The following is a 15,843-nucleotide window of genomic DNA, read 5'->3' as shown; positions in this document are numbered from 1 at the left end:
CAACTGTTGCTAATTGACTTTGTTAATAGTTTTAAACAAGAATCTACAGCCGCATACACTGAAAGCGCTGCAAGGTTGTCCTCAGGAACTGTGAAAATAGTAATGTTGGAATGCTAGATATAATATTTATCATGCTCACCATGTTAACATTTTCTAATTGGTACCCTCTGAAGTGTTTGTTGCAATTGATGAAACATTATAAATCAGCCAAACTATTAATTTAATCTCAAGGATTAAATGGTGTGTGCAACAAATTAAGTCAAACAAAACATTTTGTTGGGACTAAATGGAAAGTCAGGGGATCATCAGAGTCACTAAGTTCACCCTTTTATTATAACATAAGTTCAGATTTTTCAGGACAGGCCAACATTGCCATCCATAGAGCTGTCACTAAAATATTAATATGGAAAATGTAATGGTGCTGATGTATAGGGGGGAAATAGAAAATGACATAAATTGAGCCAGTGAAGGCTTGGGTGGTCCTAAGAGAAGAAGTTGTTAAGCCTATAAATACCTTAACCCTACACCACCACCACTACACTCCCAGCACTGCTAAAAGTGATTTCATTCTCTGGCCGGGGTGACGGAGCCATAACTGTAATGATTCACTTCTATTCATGGTGATGTACAAGCATCGGTGCCAACACAGTAACCACAAAATGCACTATATGGTTTCATGTCCATCAGCATGAAATCATATAGTTGGAGGTGGAGGTGGTACCTCAACATGGCTCCAACACTGTTACCATAGTAGCACTGTTCTCCCAAGGTGAACGCTCTGACCCACGAAATGGTTCAGTGGAGCCTGCTGCAAAGGTGCAAATGAACTTTAGGACCTCGCCAGTGTGAGTTTGTTCCTGGTACCACAGGAGAGAGAGGATCTGGGTAGAGAAAGAGGAGGATGAGAGGGAGAACACGAAAGGGGACGCGGGGCAGGGGATTGAAGGCACCACAGGGAGAGAGGAACAGAGGAAGAAGATAATGAGCGAGGAGGCAGGGGAAAAAGTTGAAGGCAGTGAGTGACATGCAAAATGAGGATAAACGGGCGCTAGCAATCTAACGGTTAGAAATAAAGGCGGACGGGAAATTGGTGAGCAGGAGCCAGTGAACAGATTAATGGAAGGAAGGTCACGGGTGACCACTGTGTGAGAACATAAATATCAAATGTGAAATGGAAAAAAAATCAGACGAGAGGAAATATTGGTGCAGCACGATGGACAAGGGAGATTGGGAAAGGAGTTTAGAGCAGTGGGAAGGTTAGGGAGGAAAGCAAATCCGAAGGATTAGTTCCACACGTTCTCGGCTGCCACAGTCACAGCAGCACCTGAGGCTGGTGCGAGGATGACATTTGCATTCACTGATTAGGTCTGACTCCTCCTGTCATGTTTCAGAACTTGGTATGTTTTGCTTCTCGCATGCCGTCCTCTTGTCTCGTTTCCTCAAGTAAAAGGGGATTACATTACGAAGGCCTGTGCAAAAGTGCTTTTCGTGACGGGATGAGTTTCTAAAATGAAACGTCTGATGGAAAAAAAGTGACTTGAGAAAACTGTGTAGTTTCTTATTATCAACTAGTGTCTCCATTCTGGGGGTTAGCTTGACATTGACATTGTTTTTGTATGCCAACCCGACCCAAGCCTGATGTTTTCCCAGATTACAAACGCGTGTACTGTGAAAAAATAACAAGTAGGTAGCTCAGGCAGCGTGGCCAAATCAAACCCCAGGGTCGGCCGGGTTTGTCATGCATCTGGGATCCACACTATAGTGTATGGGTTATGAGTAGTAAATAATTATTTTGGTAAATGGCCCAGCAGAAAAAAAATGGTGTTTGACACAGTGAAACTTCCAATTCCGTTGCAATGCCTTTACACAGGTCCAGGGAAAGATGCCTTGCTAATTACTGTGGAGCCACAGACAAGGCAATCAGAAGAATAGCTTAGATACGACTGTCAGTTTTTAAATATGCTGCCTGCAATTTTTGCTACGTAATTGTAGTGTCTCATTGAAAAGAGGGAATGATTGAACAGTAACCTCCCTGAATCTCTCTCCTGCATGCTGCAAGATTTCCCATCACCTCGGTGCTGCATGTTTAAAAATCTAGTCCTAGGTTCATATGCAGGACATGACAAGTTTGGTGACTTGACTTAGCTTGGCTTAATTTGTTGTTCAGATTTTGCTGATTATACCCCAAGCTAAAGCTTCCTGGTGCAACCAGCTCGACGGATAAGCGCTGTGCCAAGTTTGCCGACAGCAGCAGATTGTGTTTGGTTTGTTGAACAATCGACCAGTACCACAAGAACAAACCATGTATTTCTCATCAGACCTTCAGGACACAATGTTTACTTTGTGGGGAGTCAAAATATTGTTGACACTTCTTCTTAAAACCAACTAAACATTCATTTTTAACTGAGGAACGCCTCAATGAAATATAAATAGGGCACTGTTTTGTTTGAGAGTGCAGAACTAATGACAAAGAAATCACGTCAGAGGAGAAAACTGAGGGGGAACAAAGAGGTCAGCGAGGCTACGTCTTCACTAATCCTCCATCCATACAATATAAGATCACAAGATATGATCTCCCTCCGTATTAACACACCTGGAAACACATGTCGCATGATCATTCACAGATTGTTTACATGGCATGTGGTTGCTTAGTTGTAGAAAGTACCAGGAACAAGTGACAGCAATGGTGAAAAAGAGGGATTTGTTTTGGTCTTGGTGATTAGCAATGCTTGCAAATCATATTGCATTCACTGCTGGGAGTTAAGTCGTGTAAAGACCCAATCGGGAAGCAAATGTGGGTTCTGTTTTTGAACGTCCAAACCAAAAAGCTTCTCTGGAGTTTTTAAACTAAAAACACTCCACCATTGCCAGTGAACTGACCAGCCTGCATAGCAGAGTCACGCGGCTGGAAACTGAGGCAGGTCAGTGCCTCCTAAAGGTGACGGCTCTGCACAGATTGCCATGGCAACCACCTGATAGTGGTTGCATAACAGCTGATTAGACCCATAACATCACACTGAGCGTTATGCAATGTTGCCAATAACGGGTGTGGCACTGTTGTTGATTTTTCTGTGGAATTGTTCACAGGACTGTGGGCTGCGTTAACTCTGCTTTCCTGCTTTTCGTCTTTTACCCAAGTATTTTTAACCAGAATGCAGTTTTTCTCTTTGTACCCAGCTCTGTGAAAAACAAATGCATCATTGAGTATTTTATATAGGTCCTGTTCTTAGTATGGACTTTATAGAGCTCCAGTGGGACAGTGTGTGTGTTTAAAAATCCATGAAGTGGTGTCTCCACTCATTACACACCCTTCAGCATGAGATGTCTGCGTGCCTGGCTGCCAGATTAATAAAATATACGGTAGAACACAGATTACATTAAAATCTGTTGAAATGCTTGGGATGTTGTGTGTCATATCTGACCTGACTGAACATGAAAGCACCTGAAGTCGGCACATTTGCTTTTTTCCCTTTACTTAAAATATTATTTCTACCTCCAACATGTAGAGTTACATCAGCTCAGCTTCAATTCTTTCTTTTTTTCATTCTCACTTTAAGCTATAGCTCAGTTCCTCAGTTTTATATTCTGTTTCAAGGCACTGAAATATGTTTATGCAACTCTTTCCTCATCACAACTTTCCCATACCCCCACACATATGAAATATTCACTGACAGAATCCCAGAGATTTGTCAGGAGACATCTGAAAACTCCTTCAATGACAGACTGGGAATTAGTTTTGACTCAAACTTGCACTGAGAGGCCAGTCAGTCTGTCATCGGCTGCAGTGTGGATGAAATCAGATTGGCTTCCTGAGAGCAAGCTGTGTTGTAATGACCTCTAATCACTCAGTATGTTTTCATGAAGCCGCCACCGCGTTTATCATTCCTCCTTTTATCTAAGTAGATAAAAGTGCTCATGTGCCTGCATGTTTATTGTGTTGGCTTATGTATGTGTATGTGTGTCAACAGCACCCCCACCCCCACCCCATTTTGCACCGAGCACACCAGAATTTCTTTTGTGGATTCCAGATGTCATGGCAACAGCATGACAGTAGCCTCGAGCTGCGGCGGCAGTCGTCACTGATGAGGTGAATAAACTATGCTGCGCTAAGAGGTGACAACACACGCCATGCTCTTATAACACCACAGAAATATGTCATTCTCCTGATGGTAATGAATCGTTGACATGCAGAAGAGAGGATTGGGTGACAGGAAATGGTGCAAAAGCTGCACTCTGTCCATTTGGTCTGTGCAGAGGCAGGTGACACCAGTTGCCTTGACAGAAGTGGAGAGAAAACAGGCGAGCCTCACATATTCACCCATGCATTATTTAAAGTATTAAAACCTTCCGCTTGTGAAACATCAGGAATCAGCTTGCAGAGCTGCTCAGTTCATCACCTGAAGTGTGATCATAATGACGAGAGCGCTGGAACACATAATGTATTAAACAATCGGTAACAGAAAACGTTAAAGCAGTGAGCTCAGACAGACAGATAAGAGACAGCTGGTGAGATTTGCGAGGCGTCCTGAAGAGTAGCTCTCTGCCTGTGAGGCCGCGTCTCTGGTTGAATTCACAGCAAACCGCCGGGTCCCTGTAGACGCTCACATCCACAGTCACATATTGATGAACCCACAGTGGCAAAAGGTCATAAATTTGAAAATCAAATGTCACTTGTCAGCATGCAAAAAAACTTTGCCTGGATGGAATCCAGTTTGAGTTGTTTGGATTGGCGCACACACACACACACACACACACACAGAGAGAGAGAGACACACACATTGACACATGCACACTGAGGCACAGACAGCTGGTGTTAAGCTGTGCCTGTGGAACATGGTAACCTACTGCAGGGCTGGTTGTATAATCTGTGAATCTGGCAAAGGCCCAGGAGGGTGGAGCGGTTGTTTGTGCCTGCGGGTGTATGCATATGTATGTCAGAGAAGTTAAACGGGTCGATGATCAAGTATGCTCATTTATAAATACTGAGAAAGAATAAGACTTGAGGCTATAATCAATTTTATTTTAAAAATGTGATTGTTTTTTAGAGCACCAGATCTGCATGAAGACACTGGTCACAGGGATTTAAGCACCAAGAGAGCTCAGAATAGATATTTGAATCCAGCCATAACACGCAATTTCACTAAATTATCCCGATGTTTGAGTAAATGTGTAAAATAAACAGTTCTTGCATCGCAAATACATTTTACAGTCAAATTTTCATTCACTTTCTGTATTTACAATAAACAAACAAGACGTTTCTAGATTTTTTTAATTAAATAAATCTACACATTAAAATAATTCTCTGTAATGTTTTTATCTCGAGGTCAGTTTTTCTCTTGTCCAACCACTCACAGTGCACCTGGGAATATATTTAATGCCTTGTAGGGAGCATCAGACCTGTAGCTCCATCTGTATTCAGCTGTGTGGGAAGTCAGCAGCTATATACAAGATGAATGCTGTTACGAAATCGCAGCTGAGTGGGTTATGCAAACACATACGTGGACGTGCACACGACTGGGACAGTGTGAAGTGAGGAGAACTGACGTAGGTTTGTCCCCACAGTGATCGCACTGTCGGGCTCAGTGAGTCTGAACAAAACTGGTACATAGATAAGCTTTCCATTAGAGTCAGAGTTTCTCTGTGTGGTGTTACTCACTTATTACTGGTGTTTCTAACAGCCACCTGACTGCAGCATAGTTCATTCAGGTCAGTACAATCAGTCTCTGCCAACACAGATTATTTATGACCGTGAAGTATGAGGGAAGAGAGATGGATGCATGGGTTGTGCGTGACAACACACACACTCTTGTACTTTTCTCTTTGTGATGACATTTACATGGGATAATGCATTCCCTAACCCCTAACCTTAACCGTCACAACTAAATTGCTAACCCTAGCGTGTGTGTTTACATAAGTAAAAGTACATTCACACACACACACACACGCAGTCAGATCTATAATCAAGCACAAATAAATAACTGATCACTGCCTCCATTTGCACTGACTAAAACGCACATGATCAGCAACACATGCAGTAAATATGGCTTATAGAACAATCACACACACACACACACACACAGTTAACACAGATGTTTAGTTTATACACACGGCTGTATCGTGCCACATACACGTCACATGTGTTACAGAAAAACTTTATATGCAATGATATTATTTATGATTAATTAACCACTGTAGCACCTGAGCGATACAGCTTTGTGTGTCTGCTTGTGTTTGAAATAAGCCGCGTGTGTGATTTGGGTGTTTGTGTACTTACTTGTTCGAGACGTGAATTAATGACGCATTGCTATTCTACTTGATTTGTTAAGGGTTTATTTTTGTCTTTGCCTAGAATGCATCATTGACTTGTCACGTATCTGTTTAAATTCAACTACACCTGTGATTGTAGTCAGAGATCCTGACAGATGTTTACTTTGTGTAGCACCAGTGCTGTCTGCTAAAACATACAGCCCTGCTAAGAGCATTTACACAAACACACACACACACACACACACACACCTATAACACAAGCCTGTCTTTTTGTATCAGTGTAGTTGGACTCACTGCTAGCACGAGTTTTCACATGATCCTGGAAAATTCTTAAGATGGTCAATCACTCCCACATTTACTGCTGAAGAAGAGGCCACCTGTGTGTAATATGTTACGTGTGCACTTATCATCTTTGCATGCAAGGTCCGCTCTTCCTGTTGAACACTCGGACGTTACATGGGATATGAGACCCTTTAATAATAAAAGCCACAGCTCCGTATAATATTATCTATTATCCAGAGTGCAGTTCTGTTTGCTGTTTATGCAGCAGCCGAACGCTAATGTTCCAGCATTTAGTCAGTGAAGCCTGCCAGTGTTCATTTATCACTTCGCTCTTTGTTTTCCATTCATCACAAGATATGTGATTGCACTGATGCGAACACACACACACACACACAGGACTATGAGGACAGGATGTCCTGGCTCCCTCTGTATATAATACATGTTTTAATGAAGTGCTTCTGAGGCTGTACACACTGTGAAAGCCACAATCAGAGAAAACTAATTTGTTTTCTTTATTTATTTCGGTTTTTTTTTTTTTAGATGATTCAAGCATGTACGAGTCTGTGAATTGGGGTCAGACGCACCTGTTGAAGCCAGACGTAGTAAATTAATCATAAGAACAACAACAGTGTCCAAAGTTTACGAAAGGTAGACACACAGTATCGATAACAAAGATCAGATAATAAAGGAACCTCAAATGTGTGAGCTTGATCTACATGTAAATTGCAATAGATTTGACGAAGGTGACCAAAAGTTGTAGGAGTAAGTGAAGTTTAAATTAGTTCAGTGTCATATCTTTTTGCATCTTTTTGTTATTTTTTAGTTACAGTTGATTCACTGAAGTTCTATTTCTCACTTCTCTCATTTATTCTTCAAACAGGACAATTTTTAATTAGAAAGTAATTTGAGTTCCTCCATCTTTGTGTGTTCTACAAAACAAACACAAAGTCACACTCGAGCGATTCACTGCGAAACTTCATGCATCGGAAGTTGTGGCGAACTCACACTGTTATCTCCACACAGAGTCAGCTGAGTGTGGCCCCGCTGATGCACTCAGCTCCTCAGTATCCTGTGATCCATGTCAGTCCCGTTCACCTCCCCCAGTACCCTGAGATTGTTTATTCCCCTATCTCTGTACTTTGCATATGCAAATTGTCCCTAAAGGAGGCAGTCACCAATTTCCACAAATTACAAATCTCTCCCTCCATATGTTCAGATAATTCCACTTTAAGAGGATTTCCACAATTTGTCAACATATTTCTTCTCTTTATATATTTGCCACACATTTCCACTTGGTGTGTTACTGCATCAAATAATCCTTTGTTGGAAATTAATCCTCACCAAAGATTATTTTATTGTATTTCTGGTGGCATGATGTGATAGAAAGGGAATCATCTCCATGGTAAAGGTAACAAGGTACAGTTTGTACAGGGGTGGATAAACTTTTCCCTATCGAAGGGCAGTTAAAATTTGTATAAATCCTGATATCTGTATCAGAACATGTCAATTACAACAATAGAATGAGAATGAAATCCGAATATTTGAATGGACATAATGGAAAATAATGTAGAATAAATGTTTATAATCATCTGAGATGAACAGAACATTAACTTTTTCTGATGACTTTCATGAAGCTGGGTCAGACTGTACACGTACACACCGAGGTAAAGGGAAAACACTCACAGGTTATTGCTTTGTAATTCCAGGAAGCAGAGTGAGTTTGCTGCTCTCTGGATGCACCTGTGTGGCGTATGTGTACATCAATAACGTACAGTGCTCTGCTTTATTTGCCAGTGTTGCAGAGATCATACCAACATACCTTAATACCTTCTGTCAATATGTTTTCAGGATTGTACAGGGCTCAACCTAAATACCACTGTCCCGCTGGATCACTCAGGATTTGATGAGTCAAAACAAAGCATGTTTTCCTCGTATGTCCGAGGATTATGTTTCAAAAAAATATTGTTAATACTAAACTAGACTGAAAGCTGCTTAGTCTTCTGTCTGGAGCATATTTTATATTTTAAGACACAGCTGAATATCTGTAACAGAAACTTTGTGTCTGCTGTAAGCAACCAACACCTGCACTGAACCATAGAAACTTAGGCTACGTCCACACTACAACGTTTTTTATTTTAAAACTCATCAGCTGTGACACGGACACGCCTGACGTCCACACTACTGCAGCGTACTGCCACTACTCTGCTTCAAAGATCCAATACAACACTTTAATCTTTTTGAAGAAGCATCCATGTATGAACCTTGATCACAGCCAATTACACAAATCACACAAGATTTCTGTTTTGCACACCAGTTTTACCTCCGACAGTAATTGGGTGAGATTTACTTTAAAGCTACTCGGTACCCAAGAGCCCCTTCTCTGAGGATGAGGAGTCTGCTGCTCACCGGCTGAACATTTAAAACTGTACAAGCACTGCAACTGCAAAACATTCATTTTGAATTTCTGTTCATTAGGATCAGCATTGGCTCCCATCAAAGTGACCATTCGTCCTGCTGCAGCTCAAATACACAAGAGGATTGGGGGAATCCTAATTTACATACGTTCACATTTCCACACAAACTCCCCATTATTTTCAATGTGCCATAGCACTGTCTACTTATAGAAAGATGTTGTCCTTAAATGTATTGCCTGCAGTGGTTTGCAGGATCCTGCAGACAAAAGCGGAAACACATGATCTTCAAAACATTTTAGTCAGGCACCTTTCACACCTACTGGCAATCCAATCATGTATATTTTCCCTCCTACTTCTATTTGTCAAGGTTGTCGATGGTCAAACTCTCAGGGCGGTGGATGTTGTTTTTGCATTTTTTTAACAGCTTGGTCTAAAAACAGCTCAGAAAGTAAATATTCATGTTCATGTGCAACTTCAATAAGCGGTTTTCTCACATTGTTCAGTTCAGGTGCGTTCACAACTCCAGGAAAATGTCGGAGTACTCTGGCGAGCGTCGGTGCCACAGTTGGCATGTAGGAGGGAGGACATGATCTATAAATTCTGCTGTGTAAATTACTTGGCATCACACCAGCACTAGTTTTTATCAGCAAAAGCTCGTAAATCTTGTTCTCTTTCCCATTTGGACAACACTGGATAATTGGCCTCATGTATGCTCGCATGCTGCACGTGTCTCAAGTGTCACGTTTTGAACAGCAGCACCACCTGCATCTTCATTTCTTTAAGAAAGAAACCCACCCATCCATTCCCCTTTCTTCATTTCAAAGTCTGCGTGAGTTCATCCACAAGGTTTTCTATCAGCCACGAATGGGAAAAGAGTGGGTGGAAAATGAGAGATGCTCATGGAGGGAAACCACATCAGTGATTTAACGTGTTTTTGCAAAGTAGAGGAAAAAAAATAAGGTCATCGGAGAGATCACATGGCTAATGAGAGTTCTGCTGCAGAAACAGTCACTGAACCGTCTGCTAATGTGGCTTTCATCTACAGAAAAATCAGCCCATTCAGATCCATTAACAAATGAAAATACACACATCTACAGGGTCTTGTCTTCAGCTGTGGATGTATCCCTCTAATAATTCCAGATATCTGTCTTTCTTTTTGTATGTGGCTCACAAACCTCGAGAACTGTTCATCCTAGTACATCTTATTTACAATTGGCATGTGTATTGTTAAGGGCTCAATGAGGGGCAGTGTCGAATTTGGTGTGATTTGGAGCTGCATGATGTTCTGTAACAGCGGCTTGGACTCAACAACCTAAGTGAAGTTTTAAAACAAGACAACGCGTGTTCACATAAACAGCAACGACAACTGATTCTACAGATTGAGGTTCTGAAAATCCCTAATTTTCCTCCCTGCTTCTTATACATGAAGTTGATTTGGAAGTACTATTAAATTATCACTGTAAAATAAATATTTTACGTTACGTAAACATTTACATTTAGTTATTCCCACCATTACATTAATGCTACAGTTGCAGCATCTAACGGTGTGTTAGCGAAGTGTTTGTGGTCCTGTCATCCCTCAAGGACACACTCCACAGTTGTCGTCTATCTTGATGAGCGATCGTACTGTGAAATGACAGCCAATGTAGCCTGAGGTTGTAACAGGTTCTGTTAAGTCGCCACAGCTGCTGAAGAGCGAGACGAGCGCAGGCAAATGCCATGAAATAGTAGTAGTACAGGGGTTTAATCCGCTGTATGGTTAGCGTTGCTGTTTTGTCTTTGTCCTAATGTCTTGTGATGTTCCTGCACCATGTGGCACCTGAATTTACTGGGGCTCTTCTTTTTAGAACAAATCAATGACAGTTCTTCTGTGCACCTTTGGGGTTCTTTAAAGAACCTATTGCAGAAATAGTTCATGAAAGAACCTCATGCCAAAATGCTTGTTTTCTATTTACAGCACATTTGACTATTTTGTAGTATTCGGTGTATTTGCAGTGTTTTTAATTTAATGTTTGCTGATATTGCTTGTGTTTTGTCTCCGTGTGTGCTTGTGTGTGTGTGAGTTATTTAACTGCAGTATGTTGAGCTCTCAAAGCCACTGGATTTTTCTCTATTTATCTGGAATCATTCATTGATACCAGATTAAATGAGTAGTTGTCATATTTGAAGAGATATCACAGTTGCACTTTATGCTCGCCAGGTGTGAATATCTCCTCATGAGATGTTTTTTCATTGTTTTTATCTGTTTTCCATCATCCACAGGGAATCAACCCAAAATCACCTTCATTGTGTAATGTTGCACAAACCTCTGAGGGGCGTTGACCCAAACTGACCAATTGCTGTTCAAATAGGTACTGAGCCCATCTCTCTCCAGGACTACATGTGTGTGAAAACAGCTTCAATCTGCTCCCACCGTGTTTCCCAGACAATCCCAGCCTAATCCATAGAGTCCAGTTCTGGATTACCACGTCTGCTCCACCCACCATCTCCGCATTATGGACAGGATTATTTGAACGCTAAAAAAAAAGAAAAATACCACACACACACACAAGGACACACACTCCCAACTTAAAGCCTGTGCAGAACTCGCCAGACATCTTTCTGTTTTTCTGAAAATAGTGATTACACCTGTCATTCCTCAGTTCGCGTGGAGTAGATTTGAGAAGATCACCTCCTCTCCACACAAACAAAGCATTTAGGCAGATTTCCTCTCTTCTGGGTAGAGTGGGCAGAGAATATTGCTGCTACCTAAAGTAGATTTGTTTTGTTTGCTGCATGCGAACATGTTGCCATAGTGACCGTGATACCTATTTCTTGTCAGATGTGTTTCTGCTCCAGCAGATGGTTTCAATTCAGTGTCTTGGGAAGTGGGTGTTCTTGAATGGTTGAGTGCAAGTAAGTGAACAAACAGAGGAATGAGTTTTCTTTGTTGTCATGATCGAAAACGTCACTGTTGTGTTGAGGCTGCTTGTCGTCTGTTTATTCAAGGTTTATCGATATTGAAAGTATCAAATGTCCAAAATGCTAAAACTTTGAACTTGCATTAAGATATTTTATCCACATACAGAGATTTCTGGAATTATTGAATCATCAGACCTGATTAATTACACAAACACTGCTTCTGTTGTATAATTAAGTCGACTTATCAAATGTTCTGAATTTAATTTTTGGTGTGTGTGTTATATAAAGTCACACCATAAAATCTGGGTCGCTTGCAAAATATTTAACAGACCGTTATGAGATCTGTGTACACATGAGCCGTGAGAATCATGTCAGCTATATCATCAGCCTGTGAAGCTGCTGGCAGTTCATCACTGACTCAGTCACCCACCATTAGGCCATGTCAGCATATCACATTGTTTGTCTATGGTTGTGTATTTTAGGTTGTGACTTTTGCTGCATGCCAACCTTGTCAACATTTAAGTGCATGTGTGCCTGCACGTTTCTGCTCAGTGGATGTGTCTCTGCACGTGTGTGTGTCTGTAATTACACAACTTTAAAGCCTTCGTCTTTACCGCATCACAAATGACACCTCGCTCCTTCCTCGTGTGTGAGCTTCTTCACGTCGTCTCATCTTTTCCAAGTGAAACTGCGATTGCAATTTTGTAGGAAGTGTGACCTCCGGGGGAGAATAGAACTATGTGTCGTGTTCTACTATTCTCAGATAGATCTGATTGGTAATTACAGGATGTATCTAAGCACCGTGCCTATCTAATTTTCCACACACACACACACACACACACACACACATATATACACACACACAAACACACACACACACAGGCACACACTTGTTTATCACCCACAACAGTCCCAAACACTTTTCCCGTCTGCCGACCTCACATCTAGCAACCGCATGCGTCACAGCTACTGTAAAACAAACACCTATTATCCCCAAGAGATGTGACTCAAATCCCCCCAGTAAGCCCACTCAAAGCCCTGGAAACGCAGGTTCTGCACTGGCATGTCTCAGCCTGCCAAACACAAAGCCTGCAACACCAACGGACGAATCACCACTTTTCTTTTTGTCACACAAAAACAGGTCCAAGTCGACTCAAAGAATCCAGAGAAATCTGCACGTTTGGGTCCGATACACAACCTCATCCAGGGGTTAGAGCCGGTTTGTTGCAACTTGTCATGTCCTGCATCTCATTTTTCCTACTTGCTTATTTTCAAGTGAGATTTTCGTCAATCTTCATAAATAAAAGGTGTTATCAGAAATGTTTGATTGTAATATAAAGGGAAAGACGGGAAAAAGTTCAGAAAGTTGGGGCACGGATTTTTCCTCCATTGTGTTTTGAAAAAACTTAAAGAATTAATTCTGGAATAAACAGAAAACAGGATTTATTAATCATTATGAGTTTCCCATAAATCTGTTTGAAAAGAGATTGAAACTTTATCCCTTCTAATTACAATCAGTTCCTACGCTCAAATTCTGCTTTCTCAATCTTTTCTTTTTTTTTCCATGTCAAACTTTCTCTCAGTCATTTCTGTTCTCTTGCTCTCTGTTGTGTTTTTCTCCCCCATTCACTTCCTCATTGCATGGCCTGTGTGATTGGTCAGAGAGACATGGAAAGTTGGCCAATGGGAGGGCAGTTGCCAGGCAGCCCGTGCCGTCTTTGGAGGCGGCTGGAGACTCACACAGCTGTTCTATTGAAAAGCAGCAGAACATAATAACAGGGGCCCCTCGTCGTGCACGCACACAGAGAGACACACACACACACACACACACACACATTAACCCACACAAAGAGGGTAGGCTGATTTGGATTTATGGTAATAATAAAGTTATGTGAGCTAGTTTTGTTTGATTAATGTCAGGAAAGGGATTTAGGCGAGACGACTTTAAGTATCACTGGAATTTTGTGAAGGACTTTTTTTCAGCTTTTTAATTTTATTGTTAGAAAAGTCTATAGAACAAGTTATTGAATTCATTAGAAATCAGATATACTTAATTGATCCTGGGGGAAATTAGGTATGAAGTAATACTAAAAAATATACTATGATCATGCTGATAAAAGATTTCAAAACATAGCAACAGGGTTTTGAAAGAAAAGTGTTGTCATTTTGTTATACCAAGCTTTTCCTTCAAACTGGTCGGTGCTTGTTTCTTTATTTTGTGTGATTAAGAGCTTTCTCCAACTTTAACAGATTGTTTTGGCCCTTGAGGAGCAATGCACCCAGGCTGTAAACACATCAGGGAAGACTTTTTTCACTTAAGTTAATGTGGTGAACTGTTTGGTAAACAGCTTCTTATTACAGAACAACGTAAGCATTAAGTTGCAGTTGTGTTCCTGCACAGCTGGTCAATATAAAGCTGATATTCACTATACTTTTATGTCTGTTCTTTTGACTTTACACCAACTGCTGAGGGAGATATCGGCTCTTTAGCTGCTAAATTCTTGTAAAGTTGATGGGTTTGTCTTTAGTTACTAGTCAGGTTGCATTCAGTGGGTTTTTTGAGCATTTCTGCAGAAAACAACACTGGAACAACACCAGCAAATCAAAACAGTTAATAAAAAGACGCTTGGACAGTCTGTGATGCTGTGTGGATGTTTGTATTTCTCTATTGCCATCTGGTGGCTGGTTGGAGTAAAGGTCCCAAACTCGGCTTCCTCCATGTTAGTGGATGGGATATGAGCCAAATTAAAAAAAACTAATTTCATTTAAGGTAGTTTTTATCACGTTGTTCACGTCGTTGTATCAAGTGTTCATTTTAACAGTAAGTTTGGTTTTAATTAGTGCTATAAAAATGAGATGAAGCGTCATGATTGACAACTAAGACTGTCTCACAATCGTTTGAGCAAATCGGCAGGACCTTGTTACCTCAACTACATCCCCCCTATCGCTACCAAACAGACTCCAAATGCCCGAGATGGCGGTGTTCGTATCTGGGATATTTTGGCTTCATTTTTTTTTATAGTGGGACATGTTGTCAGTCTTAATTCACAGTCTATTGTTTGTTTGTTATGCAAGAACTACGCGATTGGGTGGATGAAATGTACAAAGTTAAGTTTTATGACAAATCATTTGAAGTATCAGACCACTTTTTTCTTTTATATGTTTACGATAAGAACTAAGTGATCATGTGTATAATTGTTCGGCCTTGGCAGAGGTTCAGCTGATTACACATTACACTTCTTTATAGGTTTGATCCAGGAAATCATCCACAAAACACTTATGTTTATGGTCTATTGTTAATTAAGATATTGACTATAGCAAATCGCTGGCAATAATACATGAGTGCTCAGCAGTGGATTTCTAATGTACTGACAGAGGAAATCACAAGTGAGAGAAAATAATATGAATCCGTGACCTTGCCTGTAGGTCCTTAGCCTTGTTTTGGACTGTGACAGATTGCCTTATAGCTTTGGAGAATTGTTAACCAGGCCCAATGACCCACATCATCCAGCAAAACACTGTTTGTCCATCTGTCCCTGTGTCCTGCTGAAACAATACAACCCCTATATACATCCTGTACATTCTTCCACCCTCTTACTTCACACTTGTTGCTTCTGCAGCGTTTTCAAATCCTGTTCAAAGTGCATCCGCGCTGCTGTGGGTCAAAAACAAGAAAACATGCAAGTGACATGTGTAACACCGTCGATCACTTAACTGACTGAAATATGTCGTGCTGACACATGCGTCATGTAGCATATGGTGGGCTTTTCTTGGCTGATGGAATCAATAATCGGTTAAGCATGCACATAGACACACACACACACACACTGTGTGATCATCATTAGGCTAAATGGAGATTTCAGCAACATATGAGTCAGTCTGGAGGAACAATGGTGTAATTTACAGGACAATAGGAGCCGCTCTGTCACTGTGCCTCAGTTTTTCTACTTCGACGTATTATGTGACGGCCAAATGTCAA

Source organism: Paralichthys olivaceus, chromosome 23, assembly GCF_024713975.1.
Source record: "Paralichthys olivaceus isolate ysfri-2021 chromosome 23, ASM2471397v2, whole genome shotgun sequence".
NCBI lineage: Eukaryota > Metazoa > Chordata > Actinopteri > Pleuronectiformes > Paralichthyidae > Paralichthys > Paralichthys olivaceus.
The sequence above is the reverse complement of the archived record's forward strand: the minus strand, read 5'-3'. Positions refer to the sequence as shown.